The sequence below is a fragment of the Fukomys damarensis genome, unplaced genomic scaffold (genome assembly GCF_012274545.1).
Source record: "Fukomys damarensis isolate Sample0158 unplaced genomic scaffold, DMR_v1.0_HiC HiC_scaffold_7, whole genome shotgun sequence".
NCBI lineage: Eukaryota > Metazoa > Chordata > Mammalia > Rodentia > Bathyergidae > Fukomys > Fukomys damarensis.
The window spans coordinates 4,043,243-4,054,646 of record NW_022900919.1 but is presented as its reverse complement, the minus strand read 5'-3'; the positions used below and the strand labels follow the sequence as shown (position 1 = coordinate 4,054,646).

Genomic DNA, 11,404 nt, shown 5'->3' with positions numbered 1-11,404 from the left:
GATAGCATGCTGTGATCTTGGGCCAGAAGTACTGAACTATCACATGGGCACAGCCAAAATCCAAAGAGAAATAGCCAATAAAAAATGTAGTCCCTCTAGAAGTTATTTTAGAATAGACAGAGGTAGGCAGTATCAAGAAAAATACAATACAGCAACAGAAGAAGAACACCATTTAGAATCCCTGAATCAAAAACAACTGGAAACTGATGTAAATGTAAATGTCTGAACTACAAATCTCTTACCACCCATTTGTCATTGATGACCCTATGTTCTGCATCCTAAACAATCTCCAATCATTTGAATACCTGTTCTACCATCAGTTTACTCTCTCTACTCATTTTAGCTCCTTTCTAACACACATTGTAGCTTGCATGTGCAGTTGCTTAGAAGTCCTCAGAGAGTAAGTGAAATGCTGGTCACATGACATGCAGGAGGAATTGTGGCATAATGTTGCATTTCTCTGCCACAGTAATGGAAGAAAATATTTAGAACTTTGATTTGTTCACCATTGAACCAACATGCTATGCTGTCATTTATTTTTTGGTAATTGGGTGTTTGTGCGTGAATTAACTATCTTAAGATTTTTGCAGTCCGGGCTGCAGAATGTTGAGAATACTGAAGGAAGGGGAGTACAGAAGCAGCAAGTCAGAGATGGATGAAACTTTGTATATAAAGGACACCAGTGGACTGAACTTAGTGAATAACCGCTGGTTTTCACCGGCACCATTCAGGGATAGCTGGACGGGGTAAATCTCTTGAAGGAGGAAGATACTGACTAATGATGGTAAGATCTTTAAAATATAATTAAATTAGTTTACAAGAACAAATGAATTAATAGACAAATAAAGTTGAAGATAAAGGTATTTTCATGATAGCCTTCATAAACATACAAGAAAGGATAGTAGGTTTTCAAATTTAGTATTTGACAAATTTCATAATTTTTGTCCACCAGAGGCCATGAAAGGTTGTTAAGACATGGAGAAAATTTGAGGAGAAACTTGATACCCACATAGTCTGCAGTTACCTTCTCTGTGAGATAGTTAACAGTTACAAAGGAAAAATAGTAAGGTTGTGGTGGAAAGCCTGACAGGCACTTCCAGAATATAGAGGTAGAACCTAATATCAGTGCAGAAACATTCAAAGCACAGTTATGCCCTGAGAGAAAGTGTCTGTTCAGTAAGTCTGAAATGACAGCAAAATTCTATAAAAGTTTGAGCAGATTGATTCTGTCCTACATATATGCTCAGGAAACATGAAAGTAGAAAAAGTGCATGAATATTTTGATTACACTTTGAGGTATTTACATCAGAGGGAAGTTTTTACCCTGAGCAATTTTATTTGCATAGTTTCCAAAGTTGGGTCGTGTCATACCTGGTGTTAGATCTCCTTTCCTTTAGATGGATGAGTGACATTCTGTTACATAGATGTACCACATTTTATTTATCCATACTGCAGTTAATAGGCATTTGGATTGTTTTTATCTATTTTTTGGCTGCCATAAATAATCTTGCTAGGAATAGATGGCTGGAGGTTTATGAATATTCATATACTTTCTTTTTTTAAAAAAACGGTACATTTTAGGTATACATCATAATCACATTTCATCATCGGGATTTGTAGCTGTACATGATATATCTTCATTCTTTTTTTTTCCCATTCCCCTTCTCTCCCTTCTAGTGCTCTGCTTCTCCCTATTTACAAAAGTGTTGTTTTTTTCCTTCTTTCTCTCATATTTTTTCTTTCGTTCTTTTCCTTTCCTCCATCCTCCATTACTTCCCCTTTCCCTTTGAATCTTTGCTTCTGATTTCACATTATCTCCTATACATTTTGGTTCTTAATTACGCTTTCAGTTTCTTACACCAGAGAAATAATTTGGTATTTATACATATGTGTCCTATTTGTTTCCCTTAAGAGTATGGCCTCAATATGCATCCATTTAGCTATAAATGACTCTAGTTTTTTACACTTTATGGCTGAGTAGTACTCTAAACTACACATCTATATCCAGTCACCAGTTGACAGAGATTTGTGCTGTTTCCAAGATTTAGCTATTATAAACTGTGCCACTATGAACAGGGGCGTGCATATATCACTGTGGCATGCTGGTTTTAGTTCTTTTGGGAAGATTCCCAGCAGGAGAATAGCTGGGTCAAATGGGACTTCTAATCCTAGCTTTTTGAGGAATCTCCACGCTGATTTCCATGTGGTTGCACCAGTCTGCACTCCCACCACAGTGGAGAAGGGTTCCTTTCTCCCCACAGCCCCACCAGCATTTGTTATTGGTTGATTTCTTGATAGCAGCTATTCTTTCTGGAGTGATAAAGAATCTCAGTGTTGTTTTCATTTGCATCTCTCGAATGACCAGTGATGTTGAATATTTTTTCATTTGTTTATTTACTGTTTATACTTTGTCTGAGAAATGTCTGTTCATTTCAGATGGCAATTTTTTGATTGGGTCTTTAAATTTGAGGGTCTAAATTTTAAAGTTCTTTGTATATTCTAGATAGTAGACCTGTCTACTGTCTGAGGAACAGCTGGTGAAATTTTTTTTCCCACATTGTGGGTTGTCTCTTCACTCTGTTGGTAGTTTCTCTTGCTGTGCAGAAGCTTTTTAAATAAGAGATCCCAGTTGATTCTTTTTGTTTTTTTCCTGTGCAACTGAGGTTTTGTTCATAAAGTCTTCCTATGCCAAAGTCTTCAAGAGTTCTACCTGACCTGTCTTCTAGCAGGTTTAGTGTTTCTGTTTAATATTTGAATCTTTGATCCATTTTGATTTTAGTTTAGAACATGGTGAAAGATACAGGTCTACTTTTAATCTTTGGCAAGTTGAAACCCAGTTCTTCCAGCAGCATTTAAAGAGGCTGTTTTTCCTCCACTGAGAGTGTTTGGAACCTTTGTCAAGGATGAGATGGCTGAGTGTGTTTGGAGTTGTTTCTGCATCTTCTAATTTCATTGATCCTCTGGGATCAGGGGTGATAATAAATACAATGTGTGTTGAAATTTCTTAAAAACTTTATTATAGTAATGTGGCCATTAATCCCTATCAAAATACTCACTTACATCTTGAACACACATATGTAGTTTTTCTTGCCACTTTCTAAAGCACTTCTGGAAATCTTTGTGCGTTATTTATGAGGTATGATTAAAAAATGTTGAGTAAAAGCTGTTGCCAGAAAGACTTGTAAAATCATGACGGTGTGTCCTCTTCTATGCTATGCACCAGATCCTGAACTATGAAACTTCAGGCTGGTCCCAAAAGTAAAAAATGACCAAGAAAGGCAAAAGTTTCAATCAATTCAAGACATAAATTTTTTTTTGTTTATTTATTTATTTATTTATTTATTTATTTTTGGTGCCAGGGATTGAATTCAGGTCTTTGTGCTTGCGAGACTAGTGGCAGAACCACTGAGCTAAATCCCGAGACATAAATGTAGCCACAACAGTGCCACTAAAGACTCTCACCCAAGAGGACTTCCCAGTCTGTTTTAAGAAGTGAAATTAACAACAGGATGAACGTGTTTGAAGTGAAGGAGAGTAATTTTGGGGGAATGAATGGCAATGTGTTTTTTATCATAATATATTTTTAAAGGCATTCAAGATTTCTCTGTATTTGTATCATATCTCATATAGTAAACATTTTATAAAGGCAAAAAATGTGTCTAAATAGTGAGAAACTCTTCTCATAGGAGAAAGAAATAATTGAAAGCAAATTATATACTTTTATAGCCTCACAATGGTTAATCCAATGTATATTTTAATCATTACACATGTGTGCTTGTTTTTTCCATTTGATATGGCACAGGATCAGTGTCAGTTTAAATGCAAGATGTGTGGCCTGCAAGATTACTTAAGATTCAGAAAGGATAGCTGAAGAGAGTGCTGTATCACTCTGATGTCATTCACATAGGGCACACATAGTAGTTTTCAGGTCTTTATATGAGTGACTTTCCGAGAGCAGAGTGCAAAGAGGCCCATCTGTAATAGCGGGTTTTTGCTTTCATTTCTGTCTGCTTTGGCTTCTTTATGAAGTCTTTGTTGGATACTCATTGAGATCTGTAGTATTTTCTTGGTGAGTTAACTCCATAGGTGTCCCTCACTCTTCAGGAAAAATTTCCTTGCTCTCATCTACCTTCTGTTTCACTATTCTTTTGATTTATGTTTGCATGATAAACCTTTCTACTACATCCTGGAAAGTTAACACGCCTACATCTTTATTTTTCAGCCAGTGGTATTGTAAACAACATGTAAAACATACTAGGTTTTTTTGTTATTCACAAACAACTTCATGGTTTGTCTTTCACCTCTCCCCTCTAGTTCCTCAAATTCAGGTCAGGAAATACTAGAGAACAGGCAAAAGAGCATAGATGTAATGTTTCCCAGGAGTGTGCGTTCTCCAGTTCCCCCCAAACGTCACTCTCCAGGGTCCTGTGCTTGCACTCCCTTGCCTTCCTCCTGGGTTTCTTCCTTGAGCTCCACTGTTGAGTAGAGATGGGACACGCCGACTCCCTCTGCCTCCTTTCACTAATGTTGCAGTCCTGTAATGTCTCATTCCGTTCTATCTTTTTGTGTATAATCTCCATTATTATAAAATTAATCATCTCTTTTTCCTTTCATTTATAATGTTGTATATAAAATTTTCAGATACATCTAAGGTCCAGCATAGTATAGTTTTCTCTATCCTGTTGAAATTGATTTTCAAATTTGAATTTCTAACTTTCAAAATACTAGTCTCCCTTCACTGGATGCTTTCCATTTTACCTATCATCAGGCATGTATTCATAAAGTCTTTATGAAGTTATTCAAACTCTAGAGCCTCTCATGGGAGAAAATGATTGTACCACTAAGTGCATAGCATGGTTAAGATAACTATTGAGTGTAGAATAAAAATTTAGGGTAGAAATAAGTGAAGAAATGAAATGAGAAAGGACCCAACTGGGGCTTGGGCAGAGATCTCTGCATGATGACTTCTATAGAAGCACATTTTGTATTATCTTAATAATTTCACGATTTGTGTTTATGTTATTTTGTTGCAGGTTAAAGTTTGGAAAGAGTCTCAGTCCATTAGGGAAATGAGGTGAGCCATGGCTGTGATGTTTTTGAAACTGTGTGTGTTCTGGGAATTTCACACCTCCAAGGGTCCATGGTTTCCCAGGATGGCAGGGAAATATTTGTATGATGGATTTTTCACCCTGTGAGTGTCCCTATTTTATTTAAATGATTTCATTAGCATTTTTTAGCTTTTTACAATTTACTTTTGTAGTCTCTTGAATACTTTTTGAGAATCTCACGCCTCTTTAAACATTTTGTATTTCTTGAAGACAGTATTTTATTTAATTTTAAGTAGGCTAAATATTATACCTTTATCTGGCACATTCAAAATATAGTTGCTAGTACTCTTATTTTTTGCTATAATCATACTAGTCTGATACTAGTTTGTAATTGTGTTATTTCACTTTTTTTTTCTTTTTTTGGTACTGGGGATTGAACTCAGGACCTTGTGCTTGGGAGGCAGGTGGTGGAACCACTGAGCTAAATCCCAGGTGCTTGATACTTCAATTTTTATAATTTCTGCTGGTGAAAAGGATTTCATGAATTTTAAAGCGCGTTGTCTACCTTTGGTATAATGGAAGGTTCTAGTGTTCATGCGATGTGCGTGAGCCTTCCCTTCTTCAGGTCCCTCACAAAATGCCTCCTGCACTTTACTGCGCTTCAGTCACAGCACAGCTGAGAAACCTGCACAAAACAAGCCTGGCGATGGAAGCCCCTGTTTGTCGGGAGGCTGCTTGTCTGGATCGATGAAGAGAACACTTCCCTGAGGACGCTGAGGGACTCGTTTCAGATGTCAATCTGAGGTCCAGATGAGCGGCCTGCTCAGAGGACAGAGAAGTCTCCAGGCCTGGCTCTAGGTGGTGCCACATTACTGACAGCACAAGAGCCGGAGGAGCATGTGTTTTCTTTCTCTCAGAATGGGGCCTTAGGTTTCTGTTCTGTGCACCTTAAGTTGTGCAGTGACCGAGCCTTGCTTCCCTGTGTACACTTTGAACAGAACTGCGCTAGATTCCTGTATGTAGGACACAGTTCTTGAGTGGAGAGCGAGGCAATAGCGATTGAGTTCAGAAGTCTTCAGCATTGGTGGGTGATCTTATCAGTGTTGGGCTGAAGAAAAGAATCCTACATGTCCGTGTGAAATATGGACAATGGGACCAACCTTTGTGCTTTTTTATTTTATGATGGATAGTTTTCTGAGACTATTTCTTTCGGTTTTGTGTTGCTAGGTAGAGGCGGCCTGGAGTGACACCTCCACGTCAGGAAGCCAAGGTGAGTAGCTACGGCAGCTTCCCTTGAAATTCATATGCACCGTGATCTGATCTCCAGGGCTCACTGCTCATGGGTGAGGCCCCTCGAGGCCAGTCTGGGTCGAATGGATCTGCGCTGCATGTGGGCCGTGTAGGCAAGGGGAGGCTGGGGAACTATGCTGAGCACCCCCATCTTTGTGGTTGGTGCCTTAGGCTGCTGGTACCTGGCAATCCTGTCCCAGAAGGCCCAGCCCTGCCCTGCAGGAGCAGGTGGTGCTGTCTTAGTGACTCTGGAAAGGACCTGGGGTGCTAGTGTATGTGAAACAGGAATTGGTGACGAGACAGGGTCAGCCCCCAGCGACATCCTGGGGAGCACAACAATGCCCTGCTCTGCGGGCTTCGACTGGTGCTGGCAGGGACATCATTGATGTCAGGCATCGCAGAAGCCATGCGTTCAGCCTCTGTGGCCAGGCAATCGCTGGACAAGTGTTCTAGAGAGATTGTGTGCAGCTCTATAGCTTGCATTTGGCCTTGCATTGCCCCTGCCATTGTACCACCCAGAAGGTGCTGTTTTTTCTGTCTCTGGCAGTGTGTGCCTGAACCTTGTGCTTCTTCCCCGGAGAAGTAACTGGGGGTGTTTGAGGGTCAGTATGGTCTGTGGCTCCCCCTGGTGGCTGCCATTGTATTCCACTGAGGATCACAGAGCACTGTGCTCCCAGGATATTATTCTTTGTCGTGAGATCCCTTGGCATTCTCTTCAGGTCCAGTCGCTCAAGCTGTACACTTACAACAGAAATGGGTATGTGAAAAAAAAAACTAGAAGTAAATGAAGAAAAAAAGAAATGGGTATGTGTTCTCTGTGCTCCATCTTGAGTTCTTCCTGTTTGTGGCTGCCTCCTTTGGTGTCTATCCCATGACAATGTTGGACTACATGTGCCTGGGTGACTTGACCTATATCTCACTCAGGCCTGGATCTTCTCTCTCACACTTAAGTCTAATACTCACAGGTCAGACTCCCCACTCTGTCCAGCACAGCATAACATCAACGGGACCTAATTGCAGAGATGGATAGTTGGCTACTTAGGAGTACCTTATTCATGGTGAATTTAGAGTTAGTAGTGAGTTGCGTGTGTGTCTACTGTAGAAATACAGTGACTCTGGAACTAATATATTGTGAGTATTTGGGCAGAGATGTGAGTATACCTTTGTGCACACTGTTGAGGGCCTTACCCAAAGTTAGGTAGCATGGTATTGACCATGCAATCAAGCGGAGATGGGAGGCAGGCCCACCTCAGCATTTTGGTTGGTGCACTTGGATCTCTCATTCTGTGCATTGCTTCTGTACTTTCCTGTGGTCTTCTTGTACACGTCCTAAGGATACTTGGTACCTTTCATTCATTCGTTCTTTCTTTTACATTTGCCTTCTCTAACCTTGTCATTGACACTGCTTCCACAGTCTTCTCTAGTAAGTGCATAACTCTTGTTTCGTAGAGTTACTTAAAAGAGTATGAGTCCTTTCCCTTCTTCGCTCAGTTACTAAGCTGTTCCTGTACATTCCATACTCTGAGGCACGGTGGTTATCTCTGTACTTCTCAGGGGCACTTCCAGTGGAAAGCCAGCCCAGAGATGTGAGTTACTGGTCTTGAAGCAAGAGGATCCTTGGGGAACTGGAAACCATGTGTCACTCCTGTCACCCCAGGAATCTGGATTATGGAGGATGGTAAGTATATCACACTGAAACTGTAAAATACTTACATGGAGATATTAAAGAGATTCCTGCACCTCCATCTCGGCAGGCTCAAATGGCCCACAGAACAAAAAAGGGGCTTCATGCTCCATTCCCCTGTTTCTGGGATAGTAGCATTGATTGAAATCTGCAAGGACCTTCACGATCTGATAGGTGGAGAGATTGAACAATTCTCCTTCCACTGATGGAGACTGAGGCATTTTTGTGCGTCACTGGATGGATGAGAACATACTAATTACATTGCCTGGAGCTGAACAAAATGAGTGAAATCTCTTCAACTGTCTCTCTCATCTAAAATGAGGTACAGCACTTAGGCACATGCAAAAGGAAGATACGAGCAGGTCGTCCCTGGGAAAAGCTGCCATGCTTCTCTCAAGCCAGGGCTTACGAAACCCTAGTCAGCCCTGTACCTAGGCGCTGCCAGAGTCCAGTGGTGATACCCTGCTGGGAAGCCTGCGAGCTGAACTTCCGTGGCACGGGCTTTGTGTATTTTGTGTCCCATTGGGTTCATGGCCTGGGATTCTCTAGGGGGAGTGTTCCCCGTGAGGCTTGCTTTTCTAGGGAAACGAATGAGGGAACCCTTGGCGGCCCTGTGGGACACGCCAGCTAATCCCTTCCACCAGCCTTGAAGGATCCATAGTTTGCGGGATGTGTCTTGCAAATGCGGCCTGTGAAAGTGAAGGGGCTGGCCTGTTGGCCGTCCTCAGGTGGTGGGAGGTGGCGTGTTGTAGCCTGAGGGCACGTGGTGAGCTGCTGTGGCCAGGCAGCTGGCGGGCAGGTTACAGGGGGGACGGGGGACAGGTTGCAGGTGGGAGGTTGCAGGTGGGAGGTGCAGTGAACTGGGCGGGGTCACTGCGAAGGTTTTGTCCCCTGAGTTGGTGAGCGGCGTGGAACCCCCACGTGGAAGCCATATCCGTGGAGGTGCTCTCCGCCCGGGGGAGGGAATAGCCTCTTCCAGGGAGAAGCCCCAGAGGCATCACAGGCAGGACCAGCAGATAGCAGGCTTAGAGAGAAGTAGGGGCGACAGTGGATCGATGCAATGGGTGCCCCTGTGTCCCTCACGTGTGGTGCTCTTTTTGTCTGTACTGCTCAGGGGCAGTTGCCGTGGCCGTCCCACCTTCTGCTGGGGCTTTGTGATTCCTTGATGCGGAAGCCACATGAAATTGCCGCCAGAGTTGTGCTCTGCCGCCGCCTGGGTCTGTGGAAGATGGTAAGCCTCTCTTGCCACAAGGAGGAGACCTTGTGTCCAGGACCGGGAGCTTCCCGAGGCCCTCCAGCTGCCTTGGCCTGTGAGGATGTGGAGGGTGGCCGCCTCCCATGGGCTGTGCGTACCTGGGCCGTGGTGCTTGGGCCCCAGGTGTTACGAGGCCTGCCAGGGTTGGAGCTTTGGCCTGCATGCAGCCCCTCCAGCATGTATTGGAGTGTGCTCGGATCGATGATGACACCCCAATTACATTCCTTGGAGCTGAACAGAATGAGTGAAGACTCTTAAACCGTCTCTCTCATCGTGACTGAGGTCCGGCACTTAGGCACGTGCAAAGGGAAGGCCGGAGCAGGTCTTCCCTGGAGGTGCTCCCGTGCTTCTCCCCAGCCAGGGCTTCCTCCCTGGACTGCCCCGTCGCGGGGCCCTTAGGAACCTGCGCTGTGTGCGGTGGGCCAGGCTAGGCCAGTTCTGGGTTGAAGCCCTCCCTGAGCCGCTGGCGTGTGAGGAGCTTGGCGAAGCAAGAGGGTGCCGGGGCCTGAGCGATGTGCCCCCAAGAGGGAGGCGGAGGGCCGTCCAGGGTGGCGTGAAGTGAGCGAAACGGGCGCCCTTCCCCGACCTCATGCCTCTTCCCTCCATCTGCATTCCTCAGGAAAAGTTGGCGAATCGGGCGTGCCTTGAGCTGAGGGTTCCTGCTCCCGGAGGACTAGAGCAGCCATGCAGTACTGCGAACCCTGTGTCCCCTTGTCGAGATCCGGGCCTCTGGCCGTTGGAAGGTGGTAAGCATTTCCTGCCCCTTTGTGAAGAGATGATGGAGGCCTGAAGCCCTCTGTGTGTGCAGGCCTGCAAAGGCCAGGGGCTTTCCGACCTGAGAGGGACCGGCTGCTGGGGCCCAGTGGCTCCCACTCGGGTCTCCCAAGGCCTTCAGGGTCTTGTAGGTGCAGGGCTTGCCCAGTCGCCCTTGGACTGGCGGGCAGCTGAGGCATCTGTGCGTGTGCGTGGATCGATGATGATACCTCAAAAAACATTCCTTGGAAAAGCTGAACAAAATGAGTGAGGACTCTAAACCATCGTTCTCATCGTGACTGAGGTCCAGCCCGTTGCCGCCCGCACAGACCGTAGGAGCAGGGCCCCGTCCAGGTGCTCACGTTCCCCCTAGCGCACAGGCATGCCTCACGGGGGAGCCCGGTGCCCCCAAAGCCTTAGGGACGTGTTTTCAGGGGGCTGGGTCCAGCTAGAGGAGAGCAGGGTTGAATGGATTCCAAGCTGGGTGTTGGCTGTGTTGCAGCCCGGATCCGTGGGGGGCCCCTGCGAGTGTTCCGGGGCCCCCGTTTGGGTGGTGGAGTCCCTGCACGGGTGGACATTGGTGAGGCCGGACCGTGCCGAGGCCGAGTTCCCGGGCTCCTGGGAGAGGATACGGCTAGGCCTTGTGCAGATGGTGGTGTGGCCTGAGAGGTAGTTGAGAGTCAGTGGGGCCTAGGTTCATGTTGGCAGTGGAAGAGAAAGAGGAGTGTGGCATGGACTGCAGACTGTTCCTTGCCCCTGCCATGGGGTCAAAGCATTGAGGCTGTGGCTCAGCTTTGAGGGGCGGGGCCTGCAGGAGAGATGTCAGGAATGGCAGGCGGTTCTGGCTGTGGGTTCTTCGGGAAGGAGTATACCCAGCCCGTGTGAAGGGATCTTGCGGCTCGGCGGAGCGTGCCTCACTGCCCATGGCAGCTCCCCTTGGGCCGCTGTGCCCCAGAAGGAACCCTGAAGTCCACCGAGGGTGGCAGTGTGTGGCTTGGGTGCCAGTAGGAAATGGCAGGGAAAGGTGGAGGTTCCCTGAGGCCTGCCGGCTCCCTGGTGGGCAGCAGTGAGCTGTGGTGCAGGATTGCATTGCTGTTGACTTGCCAGAAGGAGTCCCTCGGGGCGTGTCAGGGCCGGCTGTCCCACGTGCAAGTTGGGGGCAGTAGAAATGCGTGTGATCCCGCGTGCTGTGTTGGGAGTTGCGTCTGTGGGCAGGGGTCCGTGTGTTGGGTCCCCGGGCAGTGACACCGTTGGCCGAGTTGGGCCCGGGAGAGGAGGGCTTCTGTGCGAGTCCAGCCCACGTCAGCCCGCTTGTTGTGAAGGCCAGTCCCCACAGTTGGCCTGCCCATGGAATGGGACACTAGCTGGCCCTCC

At 46.0% G+C, this 11,404-nt stretch overlaps 1 long non-coding RNA gene and 4 other non-coding genes across 5 annotated transcripts; all 5 read left to right on the top strand.

Moving 5' to 3' along the window:
• Nucleotides 1-464: 464 nt before the first annotated feature.
• Nucleotides 465-8,011, top strand: LOC104854440. The gene is made up of 4 exons (XR_778096.2): nucleotides 465-784; nucleotides 5,034-5,074; nucleotides 6,276-6,318; nucleotides 7,893-8,011. It is a non-coding gene; the product is annotated as an uncharacterized LOC104854440 (long non-coding RNA).
• Nucleotides 5,790-5,856, top strand: LOC117285239. The gene has a single exon (XR_004516232.1). It is a non-coding gene; the product is annotated as a small nucleolar RNA SNORD109A (small nucleolar RNA).
• Nucleotides 8,012-8,257: 246 nt separating the features above from the next.
• LOC117285276 lies at nucleotides 8,258-8,348 on the top strand. Its single transcript, XR_004516257.1, has one exon. It is a non-coding gene; the product is annotated as a small nucleolar RNA SNORD116 (small nucleolar RNA).
• Nucleotides 8,349-9,472: 1,124 nt separating this feature from the next.
• On the top strand, nucleotides 9,473-9,563 carry LOC117285275. Its single transcript, XR_004516256.1, has one exon. It is a non-coding gene; the product is annotated as a small nucleolar RNA SNORD116 (small nucleolar RNA).
• A 681-nt stretch (nucleotides 9,564-10,244) lies between these two features.
• Nucleotides 10,245-10,338, top strand: LOC117285270. Its single transcript, XR_004516251.1, has one exon. It is a non-coding gene; the product is annotated as a small nucleolar RNA SNORD116 (small nucleolar RNA).
• Nucleotides 10,339-11,404: the final 1,066 nt, after the last annotated feature.